Consider the following 17,865-nt stretch of genomic DNA (forward strand, 5'->3'; position numbering starts at 1 on the left):
AATTTCTAAACTATAAAACTGATTTACTATCTGGGCTTTTTGTCTGGACAATAGCTTATTTAGAATAACAAATACAATGTCTGGCCTACTCAGTGTTCTGTATCAGTATCTGATTAAAAAATGTTTTAAAATTAACTTTGCTTTTAGGCCTATTTCAGGGACTTTGATGTCAAAAGCACTTTTTTTTTTCTTTTTCTTTTTTTTTTTGCTACAAGTGAGGGCTGCAAGGTGAATTCCTACAGTGTTATCTGTCAGATGCTAATTGTCTACAGACAATTGTCATCTTGTCTTCTCTTTTCTTCCATGATAATTGTCATTAACAACAATGTAGAGGTATAAAATCTGTGGCTAGAATCCCAGAATTTTTTTTTAGTATGTATACTTTTTAAGAATATTGAGCAGTTTTATTTATACTTTTATGTGTCAAAAAAGGGAAGGAAATTTCTACTGAACTTCTTGAGCTCTCTTGATAAGGCCAAACTTGCATGCAAAAAATACTTCAGGCAAGACAAACATAATTGCTTCAAGGCAGGAAACACTTTAAAATAATGTGCAAGGGCATGTAGCACTTACAGGCTGCAGATCAAGGAAGTACAGTAGCATTCTCAGGAAGAGTGTTTCTTTTATCTGGATAACTGTGAATATATTGGATGCCAGCTTTTTCTTAATGCGGTGGGTGAGTTTTTGTAATCTTTGGAAAGGTGAATAGCCAGGTTGACAGGCTGCCCAGTGTCTAGGAGAGAAGTGTTAGTAAACAAACTTCAGTGGCCACATGAAGTGATGGCACACGCGTGAAGTGAGGTTAGAAGTGAGGTTACTGAGGTTTCAAGGTGTTATGCAGAATAGCGAAGGCCTACATCTTGCTTTTGAAAAGGAAGCAGGGATAGAAACTATTGAATACAGAGTGTCAGAGCTATGAATATTAATGTGCTATTTAAGGTCATTTTTCAGAAGATACTTTGATGAAATGCCTGCTTCATGAGCGTGCTTATCAGCTTTCTAAAAAGGGAGAGGGGAAGAAATAAAAGGGTGTAAACTCGTTTGAACAAATGTTTCTTTTGATCGTTGGAGCTTGGTCATATTTCCCTCTAAGGCTTTTGTTTTTATGAGTTTGCCTTATAATTCCCGAAGGATATATGCTTTAGGGCACAAGGAAGTAATTTCCCATGCCAAATAGTAGTGGCAAAACCCAAACTTTGTAGTAGAAATCAAATAGGACATGCCGATTGATTCTTGTAGACATACTTGAATGTATTTATGCTATCTTGCTTTTAATATTCTGTATTGCATTTAATAAAAATTGTGTATGAAATATTAGTTGTGCTTAAAATAATCTAATATGTATCTACATGTCGTAATGGTACACACAGTAGGAAAAAATAATAAAACAATGTTTTCAGTATATTTCTCTTTCAAGTATAACTTTTAAAACATTTTGCATAAACAGATTAAAATAATGCTTTTCATGAGACAGCATATTTTCATTTTTTTTTAATATTTCCCCTTCAAATATTCTTACTACAAATGACATTTCAAAGTAAAAGTAATCTTCTTACAATTTTTATTGTAACTATTATTTTAGTGCTAAATTGAATATTTACTTTCCTTATGCGTAAATATATTCCATTATAGAGAAGATTTCCATTTAAGTCTTGAACTTCATAAAGGAAACATATGGTAATGTGGTGGTTTTATGCCAATACTAATCAAATGAAACATATTACTGTCATCTTTCTTGCCTGTATCATTCCTGGCATGTACACAAAACCTCGATAACATTAATTTATGCATGCTAGATATGTATATTTCAGTGCCTGAGAGTATTTCCTACTACTGCTCTTGCATACAAATACACACACGTGCACAAACACAGAAATGGTCTTTGTTGTAGTTTGTTTTTTTAAAGATTTAACTTGGGGAAAAACTTCACCAGCATTTTTTAGTGCTGGATTGTCGCACCATTAGAGTGATCACTTTTTTGTTCTTCCTGATAAAACAGTACCATCTAACAGTACTTTACATGAATGCAGAGCTCATTAATGGGATCAGGCTAAATGTGTTGTTTATAATGGCTTTAACGGAGATCTCAGATTTACACAGTGACTGAATAAGCAAGTGAAAACATCTTACAAAGAAAACCAGAGGATTGCCAAGTCATCTATTTGTTTTAGAGATGCAGCATATTCTTAACTGAATTCAGCAGTCTGCAGTGACACAGTCCTTTAGACACAGTAACAGAGAGTCCTGGAAAACTCTGGAGTACTCCTGGTTTATAGTACTCACTGCAGCTCTAAGCTGCTCTTTGCTGAAGCAACTGTGCCTAGTTATTATTTAGTGAAGTGACTGAGCTGTGTTCAAACACAGCTAAGGAAAGGGTTGTCACTTCTGCCCAGGGTCCTTGACATGCACAGTCAGTAATTTCTGCCAGGGTTGGGGTGACAGGTGAGTTCTGTAATCATAGTCTGGGGGTCTTCTGGCTTATCCTATGACAAGCAAGCATCAGGGAGCAATTTAGTGAATGAGAATGTAGTCAGTTGTATGTAAGACAGAGAGTGGCAGCTTTATGTAGCTCATACCCTTTGTGGTGCTTAAATGTTATATCCTTCTGTAGTCCATATATCTGTGTACGTGTATTGCTACATGTGGTTAGAGGACATTCACATTAGAGCTTGGTCTAGCTACCTTATCCATGTCCAAACCATCCAAGTATCCAGTATCCCTCATTCTGTGCTATGTGGCAGTGACTGTGGTTCCCAGTAAGCATTGCTCACAGACTGCAGACAGAGGTGAAGCAAAAAAAAAAAAAAAAACCAAAACCACCCAAAGCAATAAATTACTCATTAACCACATGTTTCTGTGAAATAGTAACACATTAATCCTCCTGCATAGTGCTTAATGTTACTAAATGAGTTGCTGTTACTGAATGAGTGAGTTAAAGCTGACATAATATATCTATGCAGTGCAGCAAAACGCTGTTAGATGGCATAAGTACAAATTAGAGCAAAGGGTAATTTATATCCTCTTGTGGCCTCTTCTTGGCATGTACCCTGACCAATCAATGTGTAATTTGCCATATAGACTGGCTGCATTCATGGATGGAAAATAAAAACATTGATGTGCAAGCTTAGGTTGGATTACTCATATGCTGTGGCAGACAACATCAAGGGAATAACAAATATGTTGTGTGCATGAGCTTTCTAACGTGATCTTGACTTCCTCACACCCCTAAATGACCTTTGCAGCTGTTGATGTATATGAAACAAGTGACTTCATTGAAAAGACTTCATTTCTTTTTAAACTATAGAGGGGCAATAATCACTAACCAAAAGAAGGTATTTATAGCTAATGGGTTTTTTCCTTTTAGATGTGCAGACTGTTTTGATTTTTCTTGCTTAAATTGGTTGTCAAAAACCGTATGTTAAAATGACAGTTACTGTCTCAGCCATAATCCTTAACTATGTAGCAATTTCTCAATTTCTCACAGATTTTTGTTTGATTCATTAACAATTATACTGTAGCATTCACTCTGTATCAGGAATGTGGGCCACTTTCTCCTGTGCTTTAACTTTCCTTTTTTTGCCAGACACTGCGAAGCATTCAGGAAACATTCTGCATTTTATCCCCTGCTTTCTGAGACTGTAAATCATTGCTCTTCTGTGACCTTATAAATATTAGCAGCTCCTCCAAAATTTTGACCCTTGTTTCATTTGAATAATGTACTATTCATAGTCACAGAGATGGTTCTTCCATGAGAAGCTAAGTCTCCTGTGCTTTGTGTTGCTCCTGTAAGGATTGGGTCCATAAATAGCAGAACTGTTCTTCTTTCTCTTCATTTCAGGAACTATGCTACAGAGAAAGTGGCAAGTTCCTTATTAAAAAGAAAAATAAACCTAGGAAATGGTGATGCAATGAAACCATCATTATGACTAGAGAACAGAAAGGATATTAGTATTCTAATACATGTACTTTAGATTTTAAACACTTTATAATTTATGAACTGTTGTTACAACCTTTACTATATGCAGTACTATCAGAAATTCATAGCGAGCGTAAGGAAAGCTGTACCAAATTAGAACACAGCCTTTATGTTTCTCAAACCCTCTGTCTACTTTTCTGTAGATTTAAAATTAGCTGATTAATTTTTTATTATTTAGAATTAGAGTTATGAATTTTACTCTTAAGTGATCCTACTATTTTAGAGCACAGATTTATCAATATGGTTTTCCATCATGTTAAATACCGACTAGTTTTATGACAGCTGGTACTTGGTCTGTCTTACAGCAATGCTGAAAACTCTTTACCTGTTCAGAGGGAATGTGTGGATCTTCTTTGAAATGCCACAATGCATCACTTAGGAGGTAATTAATAGATTTGTAAATATCTATGTTATGTTCACACATTAAATCCTCAAAGATGTGAAATCTTTGCCTCTCCTCATGGGGAAAAAAAGAATGCCACAGAGGAGGAGGAAAGGCTTTTTAAAGGTGTTGTTTTGTTTTGTTTTGTTTTTTTCTCCTTTTACTGGGGTATGAGACAGGATGGGAGCAGCTGGAAACACTTCAGTCAGGCTGGTGAAATGCCTGGTGGCACTTACATCAATCAATACCTTCACAAATGATTAAAATACTTCCTTTGCAGGCATTCAGCTTCAACTCAAATAGACTAGTGGGAAGAGGTGCTACCATCAAGCTTGAAGTAGTTACTGGGGGCAGACAGATGGTAGCCACTTGTAATTGCATGGTAACTCTGAGTGAGGGGAAAACACTGATTTGTCTTCTCCCCACAGTAGCTCAAGATTTTGGGACTTGCAGTATCTGGAATAACAGGGAGATAATCCCAAACTGAAGTAATAAATTCAATTTAAAGGCTGGGAGCTAGCTGTGGAAAGGGAGATAAGAGGTTACTCAGAAAAATGTGTAGTGAAAAAGCTCAGGGTCGTATTTGTAGCACCTTGAGACCATGCGTTAACACAGCTTTATGAACTTAGTTGCCAAATGAATACAGCACCAAGCCTCTGTTCCTAAAGATTAGAAATAAATAAGGAGTAGTACGTATCTGAAATGGCCTCTCTTCATATGTTTATTTTATTATGAGAAAAGTAGAATGTGTTAACCTATGCATATATATGAATCAGTTATGATACAGTTTTTCCTCCCATCATGTGGGACCACTTGACCACCCAGATATGAGTCTCTTCTGGAGAAAAAATTACCCCACTCTGATTTCTCTCCTTTACTATTCTAACACCCATCTACTATTCATTGTTTCTCCATTTGAGTTTGACTCTCGTATTAACAGCTATTATTTTAGCATGCATCTGAAATTTCAGCAGGTACCACATATCAGAGAAGAGGCACAATAGCTTGAAAAGTTGTCAGCCCTCACTGAAAGAATGTCATGACAAAGAAAAGACCTGAAAAAAATTATTTTCAGAACAGTGTGGTCTATTGAGTGTGGCCTTGAGTGTGACCCAAGTCCTCAGGCTAGAAATTCCTTTTGTATGTTAGTTACTCATCTGAATGATAGTGATACTAGTTATTTCACAAAATGCCTTGAGTTGTGCTGGTAAGAAGTGCTATTTCAAAGCAAAGATTCATTATTATTCTCTTTTATGCTGCATGATTTTCAAAGATCTACTCTGCAAACTGAGGAAGTAAGACCCAGCACCTCGGGGGAGGCATGGGAGCCGTGCGAGGTAGCCCGACTGGCTCGCGTAATAACTAGCGCTACCAAGAAAAAGAGACGAGTGGTAGTAGTGGGTGACTCCCTTCTCAGACATACGGAGGCACCCATCTGCCGCCCCGATGCGCTCTCTCAGGAGGTATGCTGTCTCCTGGGGGCTCGTATCAGGGATGTCACTGAGAGACTACCTAGCCTCATACAGCCCACAGACTATTATCCACTGCTGGTGTTTCATGTGGGGGCCAGCGACACAGCTGGCAGCAGCCTGAGAAACATCAAAAGGGATTTCAGGGCCCTGGGTACAACAATCAAAGACTCTGGGGCACAGGTGGTTTTCTCGTCAATCCTCCCAGTTAAAGGGCAGGGACCTGAAAGGGCCAGACGTATCTGGCAGGTTAACTCGTGGCTCAGGGAGTGGTGCTATAGGCTTTGGGTATCTAGACCACGGGGCGTGCTTTGAAAAGCCCAGGCTGCTAGGGGCGGATGGCGTGCACCTAACCGAGAAGGGGAAGAGTGTGTTTGGACGAAGACTTGCCAGGCTCATCCGGAGGGCTTTAAACTAGTGTTGCTGTGGGACAGGGAGCACAGTTCAGTCCACTGCTGTCAGCATGGTGCCAGTGCCAGCACCGAGGGTCCAGAAGCTGAGGAAGGACCGCAGGTAAAAGCAAATGAACTTAAACTGCAGTCCAAAAGAACCCCTGTCGCTCCAGTCAGCAAGTCGGCTTTGTCAGGGGCCCGGCTGAAGTGTCTCTGTACCAATGCATGCAGCATGGGGAATAAACAGGAAGAACTGGAGATGCGTGCACACAAGCAGGGCTATGACCTTGCTGGCATCACAGACACGTGGTGGGACGACTCGTATGACTGGAGTGTCAACATGGAGGGGTACAGGCTTTTTAGAAAGGACAGGAAGGGGAGACGAGGAGGGGGTGTCGCTCTCTACGTCAGCAACCAGCTGGAGTGTGTGGAGCTCCACCTGGGGATGGAGAAGGAGCTGACAGAGAGCTTATGGGTCAAGATTAGAGGACAGGGACGGACAGAGGACGTTATGGTGGGGGTCTGTTACAGGCCACCTGGCCAGGAGGACAGAGCAGATGACGCGCTCTATAGCCAGATATGAGCAGCCTCACAGTCACAGGCCCTGGTCCTCATGGGGGACTTCAACCACCCTGACATCTGTTGGAGAGACAACACGGCAGGGCACAGGCAGTCCAGGAGGTTCCTGGAATGCGTGGATGACAACTTCCTCCTGCAGGTGATAGAGGAGCCGACAAAGAGGGGTGCCATGCTCGACCTTGTGCTCACCAACAGGGAGGGGCTGGTGGGGGATGTGAAACTAAAGGACAGCCTTGGCTGCAGCGACCATGACATGGTGGAGTTCAAGATCCATGGGGCAGCAAGGAAACTACATGGCAAGCTCTCAGCCCTAGACTTCAATAAGGCGGACTTTGGCCTCTTCAGGGACCTGATGGGCCAAGTGCCATGGGAGGTGGCACTGGAGGGAAGAGTGGCCCAGGAAAGTTGGTCCACATTCAAGAAGCACCTCCTCCAAGCTCAGCAGAGGTGCATCCCGACAAAGAACAAGTCGGGCAAAAAGGCCAGGAGGCCTGCGTGGATGAGCAAGGAGCTCCTGGACCAACTGAGAGTAAAGAAGGAAGCCTATAGAGGGTGGAAGCGGAGACAGGTAGCCTGGGAGGTCTACAAAGAGGCTGTGCGAGTGGCCAGGGATCAGGTGAGGAAGGCCAAAGCCCTGATGGAACTGAATCTGGCCAGGGATATAAAATGCAACAAGAAGAGCTTCTATAGGTATGCAGGGGACAAAAGAAAATCGAAGGAAAATGTAGGCCCCCTCCAGAAGGAAACCAGTGTCCTGGTTACCCAGGACATGGAGAAGGCTGAGGTGCTCAATGACTTTTTTGCCTCAGTCTTCACCGATAAGGGCTCTTGTCCTGCCACCCAAGCGGTAGAAGGCGCAAGCAGGGACTGCAAGGATGAAGAACCGCCCACTGTACTCAAAGAGCAGGTTTGGGAACATCTGAGGAACTTGAAGGTGCACAAGTCCATGGGACCTGATGAGATCCATCTGCGGGTCCTGAGGGAACTGGCATATGAAGTTGCCAAGCCACTGGCCATCATATTTGAGAAATGGTGGCAGTCTGGTGAGGTGCCCGATGACTGGAAGAGAGGGAACATAACCCCCATTTTTAAAAAGGGGAATAAGGAAGACCCAGGCAACTACAGAGCAGTCAGCCTCACCTCTGTGCCTGGCAAGGTCATGGAGCAGATTCTCCTGGAAACCATGCTAAGGCACAAGGAGAGCAAGGAGGTGGTTGGTGACAGCCAACATGGCTTCACCAAGGGCAGATCGTGCCTGACCAATTTGGTGGCCTTCTATGAAGGGGTGACAGCATCGGTGGACAAGGGACGAGCAACGGATATCATCTACCTGGACTTGTGCAAAGCTTTTGACACTGTCCCGCATGACATCCTTCTCTCTAAACTAGAGAGACATGGGTTTGATGGACGGACCACTCAGTGGATAAGGAGTTGGCTGGATGGCCGCACTCAGAGAGTGGTGGTCAATGGCTCAATGTCCATGTGGAGACTGGTCACAAGTGGTGTCCCTCAGGGGTCCGTGTTGGGCCCGGCCCTCTTCAACATCTTTGTCGGCAACATGGACAGTGGGATAGAGTGCACCCTCAGCAAGTTCGCTGACAACACCAAGTTGTGTGGTGCCGTCGACACGCTGGAAGGGAGGGATGCCATCCAGAGGGACCTTGACAGGCTGGAGAGGTGGGCCCGTGCCAACCTCATGAAGTTCAACCAGGCCAAGTTCAACCCAGGTCCTGCACCTGGGTCATGGCAATCCCAGGCACAAATACAGGCTGGGCGGAGAATGGATTGAGAGCAGCCCTGAGGAGAAGGACTTGGGAGTGCTGGTGGACGAGAAGCTCAACATGAGCGGGCAATGTGCCCTTGCGGCCCAGAAGGCCAACCGCATCCTGGGCTGCATCAAGAGGAGCGTGGCCAGCAGGTCGAGGGAGCTGATTCTCCCCCTCTACTCTGCCCTGGTGAGACCCCACCTGGAGTACTGTGTCCAGTTCTGGAGCCTCCAACATAAGAAGGACATGGACCAGTTGGAGAAGGTCCAGAGGAGGGTCACGAAGATAATACGAGGGCTGGAGCACCTCTCTTATGAGGACAGGCTGAGAGAGTTGGGGCTGTTCATCCTGGAGAAGAGGAGGCTCGGGGGAGACCTGATAGTGGTCTTCCAGTACCTCAGGGGGGCCTACAAGAAAGATGGGGAGAGGCTGTTCAGTAGGGCCTGTTGTGACAGGACAAGGGGTAATGGTTTTAAAATAGAGGGAGGTAGATTTAGGTTGGATATTAGGAAAAAATTTTTTACACTGAGGGTTGTAGAACCCTGGAGCAGGTTTCCCAGAGAGGTAGTGGAAGCCCCATCCCTGGAAACATTCAAGGCCAGGCTGGATGAGGCTCTGAGCAACCTGATCTAGTTGGGGATGTCCCTGCTCCTTGCAGGGGGATTGGACTAGATGACCTTTGAAGGTCCCTTCCAACTCTAACCATTCTATGATTCTATAATTCTATGAAACAAAGAATTGTTAAGGCTTCTCAAGAAATGATGTAAATACTATTATTCTTTTAGTCTTCCATAGCAGGCAAGACTTCCACTCCATTAAGAAAGGGAATTCTAACCATTGCTTCTTTTTAAAATGAGACTTACTTCATTTGGGGAATTTTATTTCCTTAACTCAGCCTTTTTTTTTTTTTTTTTTTTTTTTTTTTTTTTTTTTTTGAGTTAGTCCTGTGATTTAAAAGATTCTGGACAGCAAACATGCTTCATTTATTATTCCCTAATTTATTGTTGGAGAGGAAGCATGGGAGGGGATATTTTGGAAGTTTTTAGGAGGCTAGATGTTGTTAAACTAAGCAGTTTTGTTACAAAACTGGTGGGACAAAACCTCTAACATTTTCTTTTCTGAGATGGCCAGCGTTAGGAGTGGAAAACCATCCATTTTAGTGAAGAAATTTCCCGAAGTGTAGAGTTCATTGAACTCATGGAATTTAAGACCACCAGGTGGCCTTTCTGTTAGTATCTTGAGGAAACATTCAGGGGTTATGAGAGCTGGCTATTTCCCTTTACACTTAGAAGGTAATTTTCTGCTAAACTGTGGACTTACAGCCTGTGAAACAAAAAAGCCAGACTGACTTGGAAGGGGAGGCATACTTATCTGTTTGGCCTGCTGTGCAGAGCTGGTGAAAACCTGTGGCACGTTTGCATACGCAACATCTTCAACATAAGAAATTAGAAGTTTTTAAGTCCAGGTTCCCCTTTTATCCAAGGTTTAGAGTAGTTTTCTGAAAAAAAAAAAAAACGCTTTTGATTTAAATTCAGAAAAGTAGAAGAAGACTTTGAATTTTGAATCTTGGTGTCTCACATATTTCATGAAAAATTCTGTGAGTGGGTATACAAAATAAGAGTATTAGGAGGATAGGATATGTCCCAATTCTTCCATCTTTTTACGAAAATAATGTTATTTACTTCATATAGGTGCAGAACAGAATTCCTGGGTGTGAGTCCTGAGAAGAGATGTATTTGGAGAGGAATGAATTATCCCTGCAAATATATGTGTGCATGGGGGGTTTTTGGGAGTTTCTTTTTGAGGGCTATGAATCTCATCAGTAGATGGTCACTTAAGCAGTAAGCCATTCATCATGTTTTTTTTTTTTGTGACGTTTATTAATAATACCTAACTTTTCGCTGCAGTGAGAAGATCATGTTCTTTCCTTAGGTTTGTGAATCTCAATGAACAGTGGAGAATCTAGAAGTTAGGCCTTGTATTGGCCTGAGCCAATAACTAAGTTGGCCTGTAAGTGCCTTTGGTCTTGGACCTGGTGATTGACTCATTCAGGGAAGCAGAACATGAAGATACAAGAAAGCATACGAAAGACATGGTCCTCCTTGAGGAGGGCCACAGAGATGATCAGGGGGCTGGAGCATATCCCGTATGAGGACATGCTGAGAGAGTTGAGGCTGTTCAGCCTGGAGAAGAGAAAGCTCTGGGGAGACCTTATAGGAGACTTCCAGTACTTAAAGGGGGCCTACAGGAAAGATGGGGGACTCTTTGTCAGGGAGTATAGTGATAGGACAAGGAGTAACGGCTTTAAACTGGAAGAGGGTAGATTTAGATTAGATATTAGGAAGAAACGCCTTACCGTGAGGGCGGTAAGACACTGGAAGAGGTTGCCCAGAGCAGTTGTGGATGCCCCATCCCTGGAAGTGTTCAGGATCAGGTTGGATGGGGCTTTGAGCAACCTGGGCTAGTGGTAGGTGCCCTTGCCCAGTGCAGAGGGGTTGGAAATAGATGATATTTACGGTCCCTTCCAACTCAAACCATTTTTTGATTCTGTGATCCCGAAGTGGAAAATAAAATGATTAAGTGGAAGGTCCTGAGCTGTGCCTTTATTTGCATTGGTAAAGTCAAAGACACTGCAATTAAGGTTGCAATGAAAGAAAAGTAAGCCATGGACAGCTTCAAATGACATGTGATAGAAGAGGAGAGTGTCTAATCTTGAGGGAGAGGTCAGGCTCAGCATAATACTGAGAGCTGTAATGAAACAATTGCTTGCTTGCTTGCTTTTCTTTTCTCTTTTTTTTTCCCCCCCTCTTTCCCATAAAGGAATTTTAAACTTAGAGCTAATAAAGATGCCATTAAAGACATCAAGAATAATCTCTTTTAAGAAGAAAAGCTTTTAGCTTATAGTATTGCTGTCCTCCCTCCTGGCCTTTTTTGAGATTTTGATTACTATCTTTTGGACTATACTGTGCTGTATTACAAGTAAGCATGCACTGCTTGTTAAGTACATGATTCCTGAACAATTTTTCTTACCAAACTTTCTTGGTTTTGCACATGGCTTGAACAAATATATCTATTTGAATTTGTATTAATTTTGTTTAATTGCACTTGGGGGGCTAGTAAAGTTAAGGAATAATTAATAAACTTTATTAATTAGAGGAAGGATCAGAATTGCAAAAAAAAAAAAAATGAAAGGAAGAGAACATAAGTGGAAGACATCACATTTCACAGTCAGTGGCCTATTAAACTTTGCAGGGCAAGCAGAAATGTTCCCAATAATAACTCTACTCCTGTCACTGCACAGTATGTCTTCTACACACACCAGCTTTAGATTACTTTGATATTTGCCCAACAAGTCTTCCAATTTCCCTTCAATGGTATCTGAATTATTTAAGGCTTCAATTTTTTTTTTCCTTTTAGAAAGTGGGAACTTAGAAATGTGTTGGCAGTGTGACCCTGACCATTAACATATAAATAATGTAAGCTGCTCCATACTTTGAGAAAGATGATTTGCTCTGTAAAGATATTTGGACAAATGTGTCCGCTATTTAATCCTCAACCACACAAAAACTAATCATACTAGAAACAGCCTATGAAAGATAAACTAATAAATCTTCGCAAGAACTATGGACACCTGCAATATTTGTTTTGAAAAAGTAGTGAATAAAGGATATGTATTAGTGAGCAAAATATTGATTGATAAACCTGTCATTTCTAAGGGCTGAAAAAGTATAGCTCTTAGAGACTTATTGATGCAGAGGTGATAGTAATTTTTATTTTAGCAACAAATCATAGCATGACAGATACAAAGGTATTAGGTGATAAATCATGAGATAGGAGAAATCAGGTAGCAACCCTGAGAAAATAGTCCATTTATAGAAGAACGTTTACATTGCTTATGTTTTAAATATAAGAAGTATATCTGAAGCTGGATATTTAGGTTTGAAAGATGTTCCCATTCTAAATTAGTAGTGGAAAGAATGTCAGAGTCTTAAGCCACAGCATATTTCAGTGACCTAATTGAGAGGAATGAGTAGGACACTTCTTATGTGACATTTCTACTTAGGGAAAATGGATTTTATGTTCTGGTTCCTTAAATTAATTATTCAAAATGCTGAAGCAACTAAAATTGGTTTATCTGTTCATTGACTTAGAAGTGGCATGACCCAGAATGTGTAAAGCCAGGCTATTTGGGCTTCATTTGCAGATCTCCAGTGATCTGGTTTGTGACCTTGCCTTACCTTGGCTTCCTTCCTCCTTTGACCTTCTTTCTGCCTTATTTAGGGGTTACTCTCCAGTGTAGTCTCTATCGTCTGTTCTCATGGATAGTTTCTGTCTACACTGTTCTTGAAAGGTAACTAAACCCACCATTCAGGTGAAACACTCCTCTTCTGTACATTAAAATCCTCCAGAAGCCATTTCAGGTTTGTTGGAAGATGCATTCTTGCATATCCTTTGGATTAGCACATTGCCAGATCTTCCAGGGTAGGCACATTGGCGGTCTCTGGGTTGTACTTGAGGAACAGACTTTTGTAGGCTCACACAGAAGATAAGAAACTTTAGAGCTAAATTAGGGAAAAAATGGGGGTTTGGTCACTTTTTGGACACTATTAAAAAATGATGCACACCTAACTGTAGTGCTTACTACAGTAGGATCTGGTGGTACTAATGTATTACGAACAGTGAATAACAGTGTTGAGGCAGTGTTATCTTGAAGGTATTCTCTCAAATGGTGCTTGCCTTTAAACCAGATGTAATTCTATTCATTTCTCTGACAAAAGCTGAAAGAAGTTGCATAGATGTAGGAGCTGCAAGCAAGATCTCATTAGTTCCTGTCTGGTAGTGAAGCTTGGTACATCTTTACTGCAGATTTTTTTAGAAACTGTATATGAAATTTTCATTCTTCAAAATACCAAATATCAAGATTGGAAAAAAAATCAGTCTGAGAAATTTCTATGACATCTGATTAGATCCAGCTTTTTGTGGGTACCAATATTTTGCTTTTAAGACTAAATACAGTTATAAAAGTCTTTTCTTCTCAGTCACAGCAGATCATATTTGTCTCCAAACCATCCAGAAAGTGAGTAGTGAATATGCAATATTTTTAAACAAACTTTTAAATTGCTTTGTTCTGGGAGTAATTCCTAGTATATTAGAGAACTAATGGAATACTTAATTTTTGTATAACAACCTGTGAGTTACATTCAGTGTTTGGACAGCTCAAAACCTGTTAGTATAGTGGATGCAAGAATAGTACCTGACAGTAATAGCTTGAGGTACTCTTTTTAGAGGATGCTGGAATAAAGAAAATGTTCAGCTGCTGTGGGAAGTGCCCGTTAAGCTGTAGCAAATATTACAGTTCAAAACTGGGACCTTGCTTTGACTGCAAACTCTGTGAACCATGTGATGCACAGCTTTGATGAGTTCTTCCGTATGTATCTTAATTTCTCCATTATATTTGTCAGCTTTGCCACTATATTCACTGTGTAGTCTGAAGAAAGTTGAACAGTCCTGAGCACCTAGCCACATGCATATGATAAAGAGTGAAAAGTGCATTTGGAGGGGAAGAGGCTTTGCTATGTACCCTGAATGTACCCATTTACCTTGTCTGTGGTCCTGCTGCCTTGGATGATGAATGAAAAATTAGTTTTCATCATTAAGGCTTACAGTTCACCTTTGAACATTCATACACAACTGATACTCTTGGGGTGCTTGTTGTGGTTTAGCCCAAGCCACCACACAGTTTCTTGCTCAGCCTCCCCCTCCCCAGCAGGATAGGGGAGAGAATTGGAAAAAAAATTAAAACTCATGGGTTGAGATGAAGACAGTTTACTAGAATAGCAAAGGAAAACTACGATAATAACAGAATATAAGGATACTAAAAGGTACAAAATGAACAATGCACGATATCTTAATGACCGATACAGCCCATCCAGAGCAGCAATCACAGAAATGAAACTGAGCAGCAAGCAAAGGAGTGAAAGGGAGCCAGCAAGGTAGAGAGAGCAAGATGCCAGAGATGCCTCCTCCGCAAGCAACCCCCACTTATATACTGAGTGTGACGTTTATGGCATGGAATACTCTCTTTGGCCAGTTTGGGTCAATTATTCTGTCTGTCTTTCTCCCAGCTTCCTGCATCTGCACATTAGTGAGACTTGGAAAGCCAGACAGTGTCCTTGGTCTCATTAGCAACAACTCATAACATCAGCGTGTTTATCAACATTCTTTACATATTAAATCCAAAACACACTGGCTACTGGTGGGAAAATTAACTCCATCCCTGATGGAACCAGGACAGTGCTCAACTGTAATTTCTACTGAGACATCATGGTGCTTCTTCCCTGCAGCCAGAAGAGAGAACTCATATTTAAAGCATTAAATGTATTTGTGTCTGTGTGTTGAACAGATACAATATGAAGTTCATTGTATGCTCTCATCTAGCTTGTATTCTGTCAATTGGAACTAAAATTTGATGAGGAGATCAGTGCTCTTTGTATTTGACAGTCTTCATGTGCAGTCTTGAGCTGCTTCACTCTCAGAGTGTTTCACAAGCAGCCAGTGGAGACAATTGACCTCTTGTCACAGAGGGTGAGTAGTCTCATGTTTGTTTTTTTCAAAAAACAAGCGTATGAGTCACTGACGTTTTTACGTGAAGCCCGGTTCAAGGTGATACTTGAAGTATTGGAGAAGCTGGATTTAATGATCAGCCCATTGTGAGGCCTCTCTGAAACTGTGCTGCTCATCTGAATTGGTGACCGCTTAACGCAAAGAGGAAAAAGAGGTCCTCTGGGGCCCTGGGCACTCATGCTTATTTCTTCTCAAGATTGCTGATTAATCTTCTAATTAATTAAATTAGTATTCTCTGTACAGAATATGATTTGAGCACATTTACTTGATTGGCCATGTGCCTTTCCTTTGTCTATAGTAGTTGTGAAATAAAGATAGCATCAAGAATCATTGATGATGGTCCCTAGCCTGGGTTTCTGTTATTCAGATAAAATCAGTTTTATATTGAATTTTACATTTATCTTGTGTCCACAGTCACAGATTACTTTAATAGAAAACTTTGCTGTTAATTATAGCATATCTGTCCCAATCTCCATAATTTTCTTTCCAAGCCAATTGATATTTTAATGTTGATTTAGGTATCAGATACTTCTAAGTGTTCTAGGTGAATTTATTAAGATAATAAACCAAAGATGTTTTCACTTTGTAGTTTTCTGTGTTTGGAATTTGCAAACAGGCATAGCTTTCCAGTCAAAGAAGTTAGCCTTTGATTCTTGAACTACTCTCTTTTTTTATTATTATTTTCTCTAATTCTCATTATAATCTCATCAACTGACATTTATTAAAAGTACTGTGGCGAATCTCTAAAATGCTGGAGATTTCCAGTTAGTAACAAAGCATGAGTATTTAAAAATGAGTGACCTGATTTACTTGCAGGATAAAAACGAATTTCCTGGTGATACTGGCTTTTAATCAGAAGGATACGCCGAGAGTGATCCGGTTTGGGGTTCGTATTAAAAATAATAGTAAAACCCTGAGCAGTCACCTAATAGTCTCTAGTATTGCTCTCATATTTCTAGTTAACCTTCAAACTCACCTAACATCTCTAAAAAGACCCGTGCTATGTATTCGTTTAAACATACAGATGTAACATTACTTTTTTGATTTTATTACTATAGGAACAGTGACCACTGTAATGGCTGGCAAAGTCTGGTTTTTGCCTCAATTGCTTGTTAATAATGTAAAAATATGTTACAACTATTTAAAACCTACCTTCATGATAAATATGAACTTACACAAACAATTTTAATGTATTTTTCTTTTTTTTTTTTTGAAGGTGGAAAAAATAGGGAACAGCATTCGTTTATGTTTGACAACTAATTGGGCAAAATTATTAAAGACCGCATTTTTTCTTATTGTTATTTCACACGTTATGGTTACTTCTTTGGGATGACTTATAGTAAAAAAAAAAAACAGCAGACTGACATCGGCAGCTGTATTTGTGAGATTGTAAACATTTCAGATGGTTCAGAAAATTAGAATTTATTTCAATTTCCAAAAACCCTATTCATTCCCAAAACTGCAAATACTTTTTTTTTTTTTTTGCCTTTGTGTCACAGTATTGGGAATATAACTAGATAAATTATGTAGAAGAAACAAATTCTTATAACTATAAATAATACTGAGTTAATATAGTGTTTCATTTATTTGAATAAATTCATTACCTCTTCTGAGATGTGTATTTAACTAGCATTTCATACATGGAAGTTGGAGATTTCACAAGAGAAGGAATATATTTTCAGAATATATTTTTGTTAGGATGGCAACATATTAGGATTGAACTGTAGCTGAATAGAACTCGTTTAGTATTAAAATGTCAGAAAAATTATTTGTATTATCATAATAGCAAATGCTATATGTGTCGCCTTTCAAATTTCAGCAAAGATGGACATAGATGGACAAAGAATTTCAAATCTGTCCAACAAGGGCATGTGGAACTAAGATGCTTAAAAACAACCACAACATGAAAACAACTTTAGCACATGTTTTATCTTAGTTAATGCTGTGGAAAGGTATTATGAAGGTATTATGAAGTCTTAGAAAGAGCAGTAGTAGATAATTCTTAAATGTAGGGTTAGCACTACTAGCTTTATTATTATCTTTCAAAAGTTTTCCCTTAAGCAGAAATATTATATCTTGTTCAAAAAGCTTCAGGAAGAACTGCTGTTCTTCCCAATCCTCTCATAACCTAATGCTCTCGTGTGTGAGGGCAGTAGGGCAGCACCAGCAAAACCTGTCATTTCTTCCCTTAGCCCCTGGTAGGTGAATACTAATTGTACTCTGGAAAAATGTTGGTGTTCTCAGCTGTCAGTAATCAGAGGAAAAAGGAGTAAAGGGAAGGTTGCATATTTGGTTGTACAATGAGCTTAACAAGCTATAGGTGCTCATTCATGGCACTCCTATATACAGGCTCATTGTGCTCTCAGCATTGTTTCGAGGAAAGGGAGATTAAAGACACTTAAGAACTATGCAATTCTCTGGGAATTTACGTAACCAAGAATATTACTCTCTAAGTCTTAGGTATGATCTTAAAAAAGTTATTTGCCTCCCCACATCCTCTATTGCAAATGATGTACAAAGTCAAATGCACTCAGTGGTCACTTCTCCGCTAAATTTTATGTAAGCAGAAGATATTTTTATATCTAGTAAATTTGTTAAAAAGTCTGTTTAAAGATTTCTTACACTTGTAAATTAACAAATAATTTTTTTTTACCAGTTCATAAAAAGTAATTCTGTA

Source organism: Chlamydotis macqueenii, chromosome 4 (assembly GCF_036417535.1).
Source record: "Chlamydotis macqueenii isolate bChlMac1 chromosome 4, bChlMac1.mat, whole genome shotgun sequence".
NCBI classification, from domain to species: Eukaryota; Metazoa; Chordata; class Aves; order Otidiformes; family Otididae; genus Chlamydotis; species Chlamydotis macqueenii.